The sequence below is a fragment of the Zingiber officinale genome, chromosome 1A (genome assembly GCF_018446385.1).
Source record: "Zingiber officinale cultivar Zhangliang chromosome 1A, Zo_v1.1, whole genome shotgun sequence".
Lineage (NCBI taxonomy): Eukaryota > Viridiplantae > Streptophyta > Magnoliopsida > Zingiberales > Zingiberaceae > Zingiber > Zingiber officinale.
In genome coordinates, this window is record NC_055987.1 from 24951945 (window position 1) to 24966459 (window position 14515).

Genomic DNA, 14515 nt, shown 5'->3' on the forward strand with positions numbered 1-14515 from the left:
GTTGGGTCAGAAAGGAGTTGGAGGGTGGATAGCGTTGTTGGGATAGAGATTTTTAGATTTGGGTCGTACATTTCTTTTTTAAATTCAGATATTTAACATTTCAATCCAATTAATTTTTGAAGATGATTTATCCGAGTCCATAAAATTTTCTCATTAACCATAAGCGACACTTGTTAAAATTGTCATCCCAGTAAAAAAAGTCACTCAAATTTTGATCGTGGTAAAAAACAAAAAAAAATTAATCATGCTGATAAATGTAAGGTGATCGATATGGTCCCATGAAAGTTTTTGTAATGACCCGTCTTCTACTATTAAGCTGTAAGGCCGATCGTTACATTATGTTATGCTAAATTACTATTACGGAAATCTGGATTGATTAAAATTTTACTAAACTGATTACTGTAAAATCTGAACTTAATACTCTAGGTGTACCTAGGAGTTGTACACATGTTAGGGAAGATAATCTATGCCTCTCGGATGTCCTGCTAGCTGTAATCAGGCATTTCAATCGATCCATGAATCGATTGGGCTGTCGGATTGATCCAGTGATCGATCTAGCTTAACCAAAGTGCTCGGTCGGCTGACCGATCCACAACCCATCTCGTCAGATGTATACCGATCGGTCTACCGACCGATCCAGAGTACACCGATCGGGTGGTCGATCGCGACTCATTACCGATCGGCATCGAGTGACGGTGCTGCTCAGACCTCATCGTATCGCCAGATTCCGGATCGATCCGATCCATAAACTTCGGATGGGATCGGTCGACCGATCGATCCCAGACATTCCAACTCGATCGATGTAGATCGATCCGGGTTTCGATTTCGATCGTAACCTCGATTTCAAGACTAGTTCGTGCCAAAATCTCATATAAGAGTTCTAAAAGTAATTGAAATAAGTTCTAACATCTATTAACTAACATTCCAACATAATTACTAACAACTTAAACAAATCTTCCATGGTTTAAACATTCTAAGGTCTGAAAGTGCATAAAGGTACTTGAGAAAAGAAACTAAGTTCTCAATTTGCTAAACTCCCTAAGGATCTTCATTCCAGGTTCCTGCCACACACACCATCACTGCATTGACCTCCAACTTCCTCTGCTAGTCCATCTTTCCTTTACCCTTATCTGCAGTATAAGGAAAAATAGTATTTGTAAGCTTTAAGCTTAGTAAGAAATCATCTACCTCACTAAAACATGCAACGATGCAAACATGTTTTTAAAGAATGCTATTTGAAAACATGCACTGAATTTGTTAAAGCATGGCATACTGGAGTTACATGGCATAAACACTGAAACATGGCATGCATAATAAAATCTAAGCATGGAGCTATCTCATGATATCTGATCCGGCGGTAAGAATGGGGGACCCACTTCTTGAAGGGTCCCAGCCTGAGGACGGATGGAGGGCTGACTAAGCGGGTAATGGCCGCGTCAAGCAGTTGAGCAGGTCCGAGCGGAGCGAGAGATAACCCAGCCAGACTTGGGTTTCCGGAGGACTGAATGGCCGAGCGGGTGTCTGCCCGGCTGGAACCGAAGGGCCGAGCGGGTGGTCCGTTCGGCCAGGATAAGGGCGAGGATACAAAGGTTAGTCAAGCGGCCTATTCGTTCGGCTCGGGATATAGGATGTCAGCAAAGGCATGTCTGATGATTATGCCGTACACAAGATTTCACGATAGAGGGTCTTGCCGTCACATCATGGAGAGGTTGATACAGTAGCGGTATGGCCTTATGGATGCCCTTCTGACAGACCCATACCTGGGCATGGTCGAAAGCAGGTGATTGCTTTGATTGGCGCGCCCAGGCTCCTTCGAGAGGTCTATATAAGGTCTCCATTTCTTCACCGGAGGTACGTTGGTCTGAATCTCTGAAGCCACCTCTTTGTTATTCCTCGCTTGACTTGAGCGTCGGAGGGCCGTCGCCGGGACACCCCTCCCGGCTCGGTTTTGTTGCAGGTTCGCCGGAGCACTCGAGGATCCAGGAGCGCCACATCCCCAACGTCCGTTGACTCGGTTCGGACAGATCAATTGCCGTCTGCTGGGAACGCACTGCATCCGGAAAGCGCAGGCAATGGCGGGAAGACTACATACCGTGGTACTCTCACAAGAAGAGTTGGACGCTATAGTCGAGGCGAGGGCCAAGATAGTGGCGCAAAGGAGAAAGCTGGTCGAGCGAGCACAATGAAACAACCCTCGGTAGAGCCGGGCGAATGGCAACACCAATATGTTTCAACAGAGGGCTCGTGCACTCTTCCGTACTCCCCCAGAAATCGCGCCCGCTCACGGGGAGCAAGGATCTTCATCTGATGAGCCTCCCGTTCGGGATCATAGGAAGGGCAAAGCCCCCCAAGCGAGCGCACCGCCCGAGCAGGTTCACCGACAGTTCTCTGAAGCCATACATCGGGATCCGTTACCAAAATACTATACACCACCGCCGATCGGAGCTTACAATGGGACGGACGATCATTTGGGGAAGTTCGACAGCATCGCCACCTTGCATCAGTACTTCGATGGCGTAAAGTGCCGAGTATTTCTCACCACTCTATCGGAATCCGCACATAGGTGGTTTCGAAGGTTGCCGGACGGCTCTATCACTAGTTTCCAGGAGTTCCGAACGGCATTTCTTCATCACTTTGCGAGCAGCCGACGTTATCAAAGGACAAGCGTCAGCCTGTTCACCATCAAACAAGAACCAAGAGAATCTCTCCGGGCGTATATACAGCGATTTAATCAGGTAGCGGTGGACATCCCCACAGCCACCTCGGAGACAATGGTAAACGCCTTCACGCAAGGCCTCGTGGAAGGGGACTTCTTCCGCGCGCTCATTCGCAAACCGCCCAGAGACTATGACCACATGCTACACCGGGCGAATGAGTATATAAACGTGGAAGAGGCGGAGGCTGCCCGACGGAATGGAACTCATGCCGAACGTCCGGCCCATGCCGAACGGAAGCAGCCCGCTGCCCATCAGCCACCAAGAGGACCAAGAGTTGAGGCATCCCGGGCACATCATGCGAAGTCCCCGGTGGTCCAAGAGGTAGCGGCCGAGCGGTCAAAGATGAAGAAAAAGAGGGTATGGACCCCCATGTTTTGCTCTTTCCATAATACTGACTCCCACAACACCCGCGATTGTCGGGGCCTGCCTTCAATCACCCATCCCGTACGACGGGGTGGCCCGCGTCGACCGCCGGCAGCGGCATCAAGAGTCCGGTCGGCGAACATATAGGAGATCTCCCATTCCCTCCAGGCATGAAGATCGTTCGGTCAATGGCGACCTAAGGCGTCACGGCCGGAAGAGGAGAACATAAACAACACCTCCCGGGAGAAATCAATATTATTGCTGGTGGGCCGACCGGAGGAGATTCACACCGGGCAAGAAAGGCAAGCGCCCGGCAGCTTAAAATCCATGAGGTGGGTTGCAACCAAGAAAAGGCGAGCGGACCCGAGATCAGTTTCGGGCCCAAGGATCTTGAGGGAGTTGAAGTGCCGCATGATGATGCCCTTATCATCAAAGCGGTGATAGCCAACTACACCATCCACCGTATCTTCATTGATACTGGCAGCATCATCTTTAAAGGCCTTTGATCAACTACAAATCGATCGGTGAGTGCCGCCCATGACAACCCCACGGGTTTACGGCAACGAGGTTCTCCCGGACTTGAAGATCGCGGCTATCTCCTTGGGAAGAACCACTCCCGAGAACGAGGACAACAAACTTTGTGGTGGTCGACTCCTTCTTCCTACAACGTATCTTGGGCGACCGGCGTTTAATCGAGTCAGCTGTGTCGACGCTCTACCGTAAGATCAAATTCCGATCGAGGACAAAGTCGGTGAAGTACGAGGAGATCAATTGGCCGGTCGGAAATGCTATGTGGAAATGGTCCGAGCCGAATCCAGCGTGCTGAAGGCTCCACGGATCGAGGTACATGCCATAACCGAGAAACCTCCTGCTTTAATTTATGATGAAAAGAGGAGGTTCAGATCCATCCGAGCCGATCGGAGGCTACAACATTTATTGCCGCCGACCGAGGACGAACAGAAAGAAGAAGTGGTCAAATGCCTCCGGATGAATCATGACGTCTTCGCGTCTGGTCGACACATGAGCTGCCCGGTGTCTCCCCCAGATAGCCCAACATAAGCTTCACGTCCGGGCGGACCAATAAAACAAAGGAGAAGAGATTTCAGCACAGAATATTATCATTCGAGCGGAGGTAGAAAGACTCTTAGAGGCCGGCCACATACGGGTTCAATTCCCAAGCTGGTTAGCAAATGTGGTGCTCGTCTCCCCGGACAACAAATGGAGGGTGTGCATCGACTTCAGAGATCTAAACAAAGCTTGCCCGAAGGATTTCCCTCTACCCCGAATCGACCAGCTCGTAGATTCTATGGATGCGAGCTTATATGTATCCCGGACGCCTACCAAGGCTATCATCAAGTGCCGCTGCCCGAGGATCGGAAAAAGTTAGCTTTGGACGGACGTATTGCTATACGGTGATGCGTGTCGGGTCAAGAATGCCGGAGCAACATATCAAAGATTGATGAATAGGGTCTTCCGCGAGCAAATCGGACACAACCTGGAGGTCTATGTAGATGACATCCTCATCAAATCCTTCCGAGCGGCCACTTTATGCAAAGATATGGAAGAAACCTTCCGTACACTCAGAAAATTTGGGGTCAAACTAAATCCTCATAAGTGTTTGTTCGGTGCCAAAGGAGGACGTTTCTTGGGCTATATTGTGACCGAACGGGGTATTGAAGCTAATCCTAGCAAGGTGAAGGCTCTTCAAGACATGCCACCGCCCAGAAACACAAGGGAAGTACAGAGGCTGACCGGTCGGATTACAGCGCTATCACGCTTCATCTCCAAGACAGCCGACCGGAGCCTTCCGTTCTTCAAAATCCTCCGCAAAGCTGCAAAGTTCCAATGGAATGAAAATTGCGATCGGGCCTTTGAAGAACTAAAGACGTACTTAAATTCCCTACCTGTACTGGCCAAGCCAGCTGTCGGCGAGCCGTTGTACATTTATTTATCCTCAACCGAGCAGGCAGTGGGATCAGCGTTAGTCCGGTCGGGAAATGAGGAGCAACCTGTATATTTCCTTAGTCATATCTTGAAAGATGTTGAAACCCGCCACACTCGACTCGAAGTTGGCCTTTGCTCGATCCTAGCCGCGAGACTTCGTCCTTATTTTAGGGCGCACACGATTATCGTTAAGACCAATAGCAGTTGGGGACGAGTGCTTTTAAATCCGAGCTTCCGGACGGCTCATCAAATGGACAAAGAGCTAAGCGAATTTGATATCCAATATCAGGGCTATCAAGGCACAAGCCTTAGCCGATTTTGTGATAGAAGTGACCCGAACCCGAAGCTGTGTGGAAAGTGTTCGTGGATGGATCGTCCACTAGACACGGGAGCGGAATTGGCATAGTTTTGCTGTCCCCACAAGGAGAGCAGATGCAGCTCTCCGTCCGGCTAGATTACCGAGCGACCAACAACGAAGCAGAATATGAAGCCCTTATTGCTGGATTGCAGGCCGCTCGGCACGTTGGAGCCGTCCGGGTCATCCTCTATTCAGATTCCCAGTTGGCTGCTCAGCAAATCTCAGGGATTTTCGAGATAAATAGTACAAGGCTCAAGCTCTACGTGGAGGCTATTGAAAAACTTAAGCTCAACTTTAGGGAGGTGATTATTCAGAAGATCCCCCGGGCGGAGAATCAAGCTGGCAAGCGCGTTATCCCCGGTCGGCTATCAGAAGCCGATCGAGCAAGTATCTTTAGTAGCACATGTCGATCGGATGGAGGGCATCACATACCCGAGCGACTGGAGGACAACTATTGTGGAGTTTTTGCGCTCGGGAGCTACCCCCTCCGACCGGGAAGGAGCTCATTTACTGAAGAGAAGGGCTAGTCGGTTCACCCTCGTAGGAGATCAACTCTACAAGAAGGCCTTCTCGCGTCAGCTGGGAAGATGCCGAGTACATCCTTCGAGAAGTGCACCAAGGTTCGTGCGGTGGACATCCAGGCGGACGGTCGTTAACCAGGAAGATTTTGCTAGCTGGGTATTTTTGGCCAACACTTCAAAAGGATGTCGCCCGGACCGTTACAAATTGTCTATCCTGTCAGAAGTATCACAGCATGTCCCACCGACCGGCAGAGGAGATGAAAGCATCAACTGTGGCCTGCCCGTTCGACCAATGGGGGATGGACATCGTGGGACCCTTCCCCATGGCTACCGGGCAGCGGAAGTTCTTATTGGTGGCGGTCGACTACTTCTCAAAATGGGTAGAAGCTGAGCCACTTGCAAAAATATCCGAGCAGATGGTTAAAAAATTCATATGGCAAAATATCATCTGCCGCTTTGGCATCCCAAGACGACTCGTCTCCGACAACGGACGTCAATTCACTGGGAAGCTACTCGGGAAGTGGTGCGAAAGTTATGGCATCGAGCAGCACTTCACATCGGTGGCATACTCACAAGCGGTCGGGTCGACGAGTAACCAGAGATTCTCGAATTTACTGGCTTGGCACCATGAAGGAGAGCTGAGGCAGTGTCGGGCCGTCTATGGGCTCTCCGCCGACGACACCAAAGGAGGAACAAGTCCTCCATTTCACTTGGTATATGGGGAAGCGGTTATCCGATTGAAGTTGGGGTGGAGTCGTTCGGGTACAAAATTATGAAAATAACGCCGAACGGAGAAACATGGAGCTAGACTTGTCGAAGAGGAAAGAGCTAAAGCGTCCGTCCTACGATGGCGATCCGAGCAATGTATGAAATAATACTACAACCTGGCGTGATCCCGGAGCCTTTCAAGTAGGTGACCTAGTTTGGAAGAAAGTCAAGCCGGAGATGTCGGCAACTTGGAAGCTCCCTAGGCGGACCCTTTGAAGTGGTCGAGAAGCTCTTTGGGCGCTTATTACCTCAAGGATGCGGAAGGTGATCTCGGATCGGATCGGCCATGGAGTGCAAATCACCTTGACCATATAAGTGGGTGAGAGGTGCACTTTGCTCTATTTTGTGTAAATTCAAAATAGTTATACTTATCGCAGAAACAAATTATTCCCAAGGCATTACGTGTTCATATGGAGCAAGGTTAGTTCTCAAGGCCCGTGCCGCATGGGAGGTAAATTATCGAGCCAAGGCCTCGACGACGAAGGCCCCAGTCAAGCCCCGAACCGGAGGTATATGACGAGCCAAAGGCTTAATTCCAAGGCCCCGTGCGTCTGCCGCGGAGGAAAATTATCGAGCAAAGCCTGACGATGAGGGCCCAGAGCGCTTGGAAGTATATAGATGCGAGCCAAAGGCTCATTTCGATTCCCTCGCGGTGGCGTTATCGAAAGCTGTCCAAATTAGCTCTTAAAAGAGCCCGACCGGCTCGAGCTCGCTTAAAGATCGACCGGACCGCCAGAGATAAATGCCGACGGCTCCGTTAAAGATCGAGAGGCCGAACCGCTATAAATATCCCGCGTCGAGCTCCGGCGTTAAAGATCGAGAGCGGTCCGGTGTCATAAACCCTCGCCGGGGAAGCCGGAGACGAGCCGTCTATAAATCCCCGTCAAGACACCTCGCTGTAGATCGAGCCCGTGCCCGGCTATAAATATCCGCTGCCGACGAGCTCCGTCGTTAAAGATCGATCGCCGCCGCGCTATAATATCCGGCGCGTCGAGCTCCGGCGTTAAAGATCGAGCGGTCCGGTCCTATAAACCTCCGCACGAAACGGGAGACGAGCGGCGCCTATAAATCGAGCCGGACCGATGAGCTCCGTTAAAGATCGAGCGACCGGCTATAAATATCCGCTCGAGCGCCGTCGTGCAAGATCGAGGCCGCCGGCCGGAGCTCCGTCGTTAAAGATCGAGGCAGGCGCCGACGGCTATAAATATCCACGCCCGAGCTCGGCGTTAAAGATCGAGGCGATCCGCCTATAAACCCTCCTACGAAGACCGACCAGCCGAGCTCCACGCGAAGATCGAGGCGAGCACCCAATAAATATCCGCGACGAGCTCCGTTAAAGATCGAGAGCCGAGCCGCTATAAATATCCGACTGAGTCATAAGATCGAGCGGTCGGTCTGCCTATAAACCCTCCGCTACCGGGAAGCGGAGACGAGTCGTCTATAATCGCAAGATCGAGGCGTAAATCGGCGAACTACGTCGTAAAGATCGAGAGCCCCGCCGGCTATAAATATCATGAGGACGAGCTCCGCCGTTAAAGATCGAGCCGGCCGACGGCCTATAAATATCGTAGCAAGTGAAAGATAAACGACCGCGGCTATAAATATCCGCGAGCAGAAGCGTCGTTAAAGATCGAGAGTTGAACCCGCGACTGTGAGCTTACTGGACAAAACTAAGGACACCAAATAACGAGCGTTCGCAAGTACTAAATTGATTAAGTCCGATCGGACATCAGTTTGTCAATACTTCGCATTCACTGAATGCAAACAGCATAGCCAAGCGCTAAACGATTTCGAGGAAAACAAGTCAAATTAACGATCGTTCGCTAGTACTAAGTGAATTAAGTCCGACTGGCTATCGGTAAGCCAAACAGACAAAAGAAGGGCAATGAAGGGCAAACAAAAATACAAGCAAAGGAACACAACTATGCCGAACGGCGCGTACAAAAATTTTACATCCGCAAAGCGGATGAAATACAGAAAGTACTTGGAAGAACTCGCCTCACTCCGGGTCTTCGAAGTTAAAGAAACCGTCCGGAATGTCGTCTATCATGGTCGCCAGATTGGAGGCGGGAATGTGCATTTCCGCCGGGAGGTGGCCACCCTTCTTCAAGTACGCCATGGTGACCTTGACCGCCTCGGCGAAAGTTGAGGAGACGTTGCCACCGAACTTTTCGCCGAACCGCTCCGAGCGGAGGTATTCTTGGCGCGCTGCTGCTAGGCGACTCGGCTCCCCCTCCTTGTACTTTCTGAGCGCCGCTCGGGAGGCAATTAGTGAATCTTGGAGAACTTTTTGGTCCACCTCCGCTTTAGTGTGTTCAGCTGAGCGCCCATCCCGTTCGGCAGTTAATTGGGCTTCCAGATCCTTAGATTGCTGATCTAGGGCTCGGACTTCAACTTTCATCTTGTCCAGATCAGCGATCGCCCGCTTCTTCTGGCTACTGGCGCGCTTCATTCACTATGGCGTTTAATCACTTGAACCTGCAGCAATTTTATTTCTCACTTTTCTCATCGACTGGAGATGCTCAGAGTTGATTGGCTTTTCTGATCATCCGTTTTATCTCGGTTTCCTACCGTACAGATCTACTCCAGTCCTTGTAAGTGAAATAATAAAAAACCAAACAGCGTGGCGTAGAAAAGATGAACCAAACATGAAGGCATTCAGATGCAATTTGAAGGCCATGAGGGCAACCAGATGGGCGTCCTCGAAAAGTTTAGGCCATAGGTTATTTCATGAGCGGGGCTTGATGGCCGATCGGCAGACAATAAATATTCCTCCGATGGGAATCGAAGGGTAGTCTTGATGGTCGGGTGGTGGCCGGCACTTCCTCGGCCGCAGTCGCTCGAGGACTCCCCTATGGTTGAAGTCTCGCCCGACCGTCGTAAGCGACGACAAGTCCGTGGAGGAGAGCCGGAGGGCTATGCGGTGGGCGAGGCCACGGGGTCCCGATATGCGGAGGTGCGATCCTGGCGGCGATCTCGATCGGCGCTGTGGTTCGCCCTCCGGGTTCGGAGTGGAGTCCTTCGACGTTCCGCCGAACATCGATGAGTGAACCCCGGCTGGGGACTCAGCTCTGGGAGGAGAGCAGGATCCGCCTCAACCTCCGTTAGCGGATTGGGTAACTCTATTTGCGTAATGATTCGACTGCCCCGCAATCCAGGGGGATAAGACCCGCTTGGCGAGTTCTTTTTGGTAGCCGCCTCAATTTCCACGGCTTTCAATTTCAGATGATTAGTAGCCTTGAGCGCCACATGACTTCATTGCCATGAGAAAAATTAAAATCGATTAGACAAAAAGGCGAAGTGAGTAAAGAGTCCTTACCCATGCGGTAGGGAAGATTGGCCCGAACGGGAGATAATCCAAAATGTACAACACCCCTTGAGAAGCAACTGGTCGATTTTGTACCGCTGACCGGACAACCAGTTTGCCGCATGAAGGTAGGCCGGATTGCTTCTGAATTTGCCGAGCTCCGGCTGGGTCGGCACAGCGGCCTGCCATTTGGTTCTGAATGATGGCCGCTCGGGAAGCCGTATATAGAAGAATGACTCCTTCCAGTGCTTGTTGGAGGTCGGCATATTCTCAAAAAATTTGAAGCCTATTCTACTTTGGAAAATAAAAGTACCCAACTCGGATTGTTTGGGGTAGAAGAAGTAGTGGAATATTTTGGGGTCGAGTGGGATCTTGCGGCTTAAAGAGGATCGACCACCCGCCTCAAATCTTAAAGGAATTGACGCAAGTGACCGAGCGGGATGCGAAAATAATTACAAACTTCCAAAACAAAGCGATGGGTAGGAAATCTAAGGCCAGAATTGATTCAGAAAAAAACAAATGGTACCGCTCGTAGAGCGATCGTTATACGGGTCTTCACATAACTATTTCATGGTCGTCATCCCGACGTGACGTCCGAACAAGACGACAGCGCCCTCCCGTCCAATTTACTCTCCATGGTCATATACCAGGACCATGAACATCAACAGCGGGTGCGGAAGTGCTCGCCATGACTAAAGTACCAAGAAAAGAAGAAGGAAGCAAACTCGGAGATAAGTTATAAAGCAAATAAGGATGGCGAAAAGAAAGTAAGGAAGAAGCCCGAAAGAAAGGGAAGAAGATGCGGGAAGATGGCGGAGGATCGGCGACCACCAGGCCAAGGCAGGCACGTGAGGAGGAGAGCCGACGACGTCTTGGTGCGCACGCGAGGAGGAGAATCGGCGGCTGTTGCATAGGCGGAGGCTTTATGCGAGACGAGGCCGGTCGGCCTCGTCCGTCGGATGCAGTCACGAGAGCGAGGTCATCATCTAACCGTCCATTTCAAAACAATCAGTCCCATCGTGATCCAGATCAGCTCACACGCGAACGAAAAGTGGCCACCAAGCGCAATTAATGCGCCCATACCGCGCATGCTTTGACTTAATGAAAAGGATTTGCGTGATTTTCGAGAAGATTTAGACAAGCAAACATCCACGTTGGGCGCCAAGACATCCAAAGCGAAGAGAGGCGGCTAAATTTGGCATAAGGGCGAGCCTCAAGGGATATTATATAGCAGTAGGCGGCGACGGCCGCTCTCGGACACATAGTCCATCTGGCCGGACTCACCGCCTCCTTCGACTAGACTTGAAGGGGAGGCAAGTGATCCGGAAGAATAGGGGACCCACTTCTTGAAGGGTCCCGGAGAGGACGGATGGAGGGCTAACTAGCGGGTAATGGCAGCGTCAGCAGGTCCGCGGGAGCGAGATAACCACCTGAGTTTAGTTTGCCTAGGGAGGACCGAATCAGCGGTGTCTGCCCATCCGGAGCGGTAAGTGGGTGGTGGTTCGCGAGATAAGGCGAGATAAGGTTAGCGAGCGGCCTATTCGTCTCGGCTCGGATATGGGATGTCGCAAAGCATGTCGATGATTATGCTTGTACAAGATTTCACGATAGAAGGGTCTTGCCGGCACATCATGGAGAGGTTGATACGATGGCGGTATGGCCTTATGGATGCCCTTCTGACAGACCCATACCGGCATGGTCGAAGCGGTGATTGCTTTGATTGGCCAGGCTCCTTCGAGAGGTCTATATAAGGTCTCCATTTCTTCACCGGAGGTACGAGTCTCAATCTCCAAGCCACCTCTTTGTTATTCCTCGCTTGACTTGACCGTCGCCGGGACACCCCTCCCGGCTCGGTTTTGTTGCAGGTTCGCCGGAGCACTCGAGGATCCAGCAGGGAGCGCCACATCCCCAGCGTCCGTTGACTCCTGGTTCGGACAGGATCAATATCAACTAGGAGAAAAGAAGCTGAAACTGTAACTGAAACTGAGCTAAAACTGAGCTAGTGCTGATCTTAAACTATAATCACATAACTAGATTATGAGTTTGAAAGCTATTATCGTAATAAGTGAAAATACATAATCATGTTGCTAGTGGGCCCGGCAACTGTACTTTGCTGTGCGCACATCCCTAACTAGACCCGGGTTTGCAAGTCCCGAATTTAGTAGGGTTACTAGGTTGTCTGAACCTAGGGACGACTGTGGGAGCCCAACCCAATGGATATCTAATCCAGTACAGTGCCACTGAAAATAAAATACTGAATATAGCTACTAGTTGCTTATTTTGCTGTTTCTAGGTTATCTGAACCTAGAGCTAGGTTATCTGAACCTAGAGGCGACTGTGGGAGCCCACCCATTGGACCGTAATCCCATGTAAGCTGAAACTAGACTAATATACTGATTTAAATGCTACTAATGCATTTAACTGAGTTGTTAAAAATGTCTGAGGTGGTATTTAGCTACACTAATCATTTTGTCGAACACTTGGTGTGCCCAAACTCTCCCCTCTAATAGGGAGACCACCTCTAGGCACCCGACAACGTCTAGAGCCTCCAACTGAAGGAGAATAACGTGTCTGGCCCATCTAGAGGTGCTCAACTAGATCCCTAGTCTGCGAGGAGGGTTTAAACACACCCTGGGCGCTGAAAAATTTGCATATAGCTAAACTAAAGGCATGCAATCAAACGAAAGCTACTTATACTGCAGGTGAGGAGTTTCTTACCTCGTATGCTAGTTTCCTTACAATTCTATTCGCTAGAATTCCGGTGGAGACGACCCCTTCGACAATCTTCTCGCGTCTATGCGTTCCTCTCGCGAAGAAGAGCGTCCTCGTGCTGGAGTTATCGCCGGAAGATGCCCTTGGGGCCCTAGGGAGGGAACCCTAGGGTTGGCGCTGAGAGGAAGAAGGGAAAGAGAAGGGGGGCGACGTGAGGGCTAGGGTGAGGAGAAGAAAGTTACGAATAAAAATCTAATAACTCCTCTTCTAATTTCCTATTTATATTAAGTGGGTATTTCGGCCCAACTTAAACTTAAATATAAATGTTCCTCTTTCCTTTCAGCACGGCCCTGCTGGGTTTAACTGGTTACTAGCATTATCCCTAAGCCATAGGTCTCGGGTTCAATCTCCGCTTAGGCCGTTTTCGTTTTCTATTTATTTTTGCTACTTCTGCTGCTCTAAAAATTCCCTAGAAATATTCTAAAATTCCAGAAAAATCATGAAATATTTCTAAAATAGTTTTGAGAATTTTCGGGCGTTACAATCCCCCATACCTTTTAAAAAGTTTGGATACTTCTGTCTCATGCTGGCTTCTGTCTCCCATGTTGTCTCTTTTGCTGTGTGATCGTGCCAAATGACTTTGACTAATGGTACTTCCTTGTTCATAATTTCTTAAGCCTCGGTCTATTATCGAATAGGTATTGATCCATTGTCTTCAGCGGATCTGTACTAACGGGCTCAATCACTGGGTGACATCTGTGATATGCTTCTTGACGTAGAGACATGAAATACATTGTGGACGGTGACATTTCCTGGGGTAGCTCTAGCTCATATGCTACCTTGCCCACTCTTCCTGCGATAAGGTATGGTCCCACATATCCGAGACTTAGCTTGCCCTTCTCCCCAAACGCATTACTCCCTTCATGGGAGCTACTCAGGAACACGAATCCCTGAAAACTCTAAAGGTCTCGCAGTGTATCGAGATAGCTTTTTCTGCTCACGAGTTGTCTCTATCCTCTGGCGGATCTGCTGTATACCTGCTGTGGTATCTGCCACTAGATCTGTCTGAAGTTCTAGTTCTTTCTGTTCACCACTCTCATACCACCAGATTGGAGATCTACACCTCCGCCCATAGAGAGCCTCGTAAGGTGCCATACCGATAGTGGCCTGATAGCTGTTGTTGTATGCAAATTCTGCTAGACTCAGATATTTACACCAACTTCCTTTGAAATCTAGGGCACATGCTCGGAGCATATCCTCGAGTACCTGATTTACTCACTCCGTCTGTCCATCTGTCTGCGGATGGAAGGTTGTGCTAAACTTTAACTTCGTGCCCAAAGCTGTCTGTACACACTCCCAGAAGTGTGACGTGAACCTGCTGTCTCTGTCTGAAATAATGGTTCGTGGGACTCCATGTAATCTAACGATCGCCTTGAGATACAACTGAGCTAGCTGTTCCATGGAGTAGGATATCCTGATAGCTAAGAAGTGGGTTGATTTAGTCAATCTGTCGACTATTACCTAGATGGTATCAAAACAATTCGTGGTTCTGGGTAATCCTACTATAAAATCCATAGAAATGTCTTCCCACTTCCATTTTGGTATATGTATGGGCTGCAAAACTCCCCCTGATCTTTGATGTTCTACCTTAACCCTCTGACAGGTTAGGCAGGTGCTGACATATCGAGCGATGTCTCTCTTCATCCCGGGCCACCAAAAACGCTTCCTCAAGTCCTGGTACATTTTGGTGGAGCCTGGATGCATCGCATAGGGAGTCTTGTGAGCTTCATCTGAAATCTTCCTTCTGAGTTCCTCCTGATCTGGA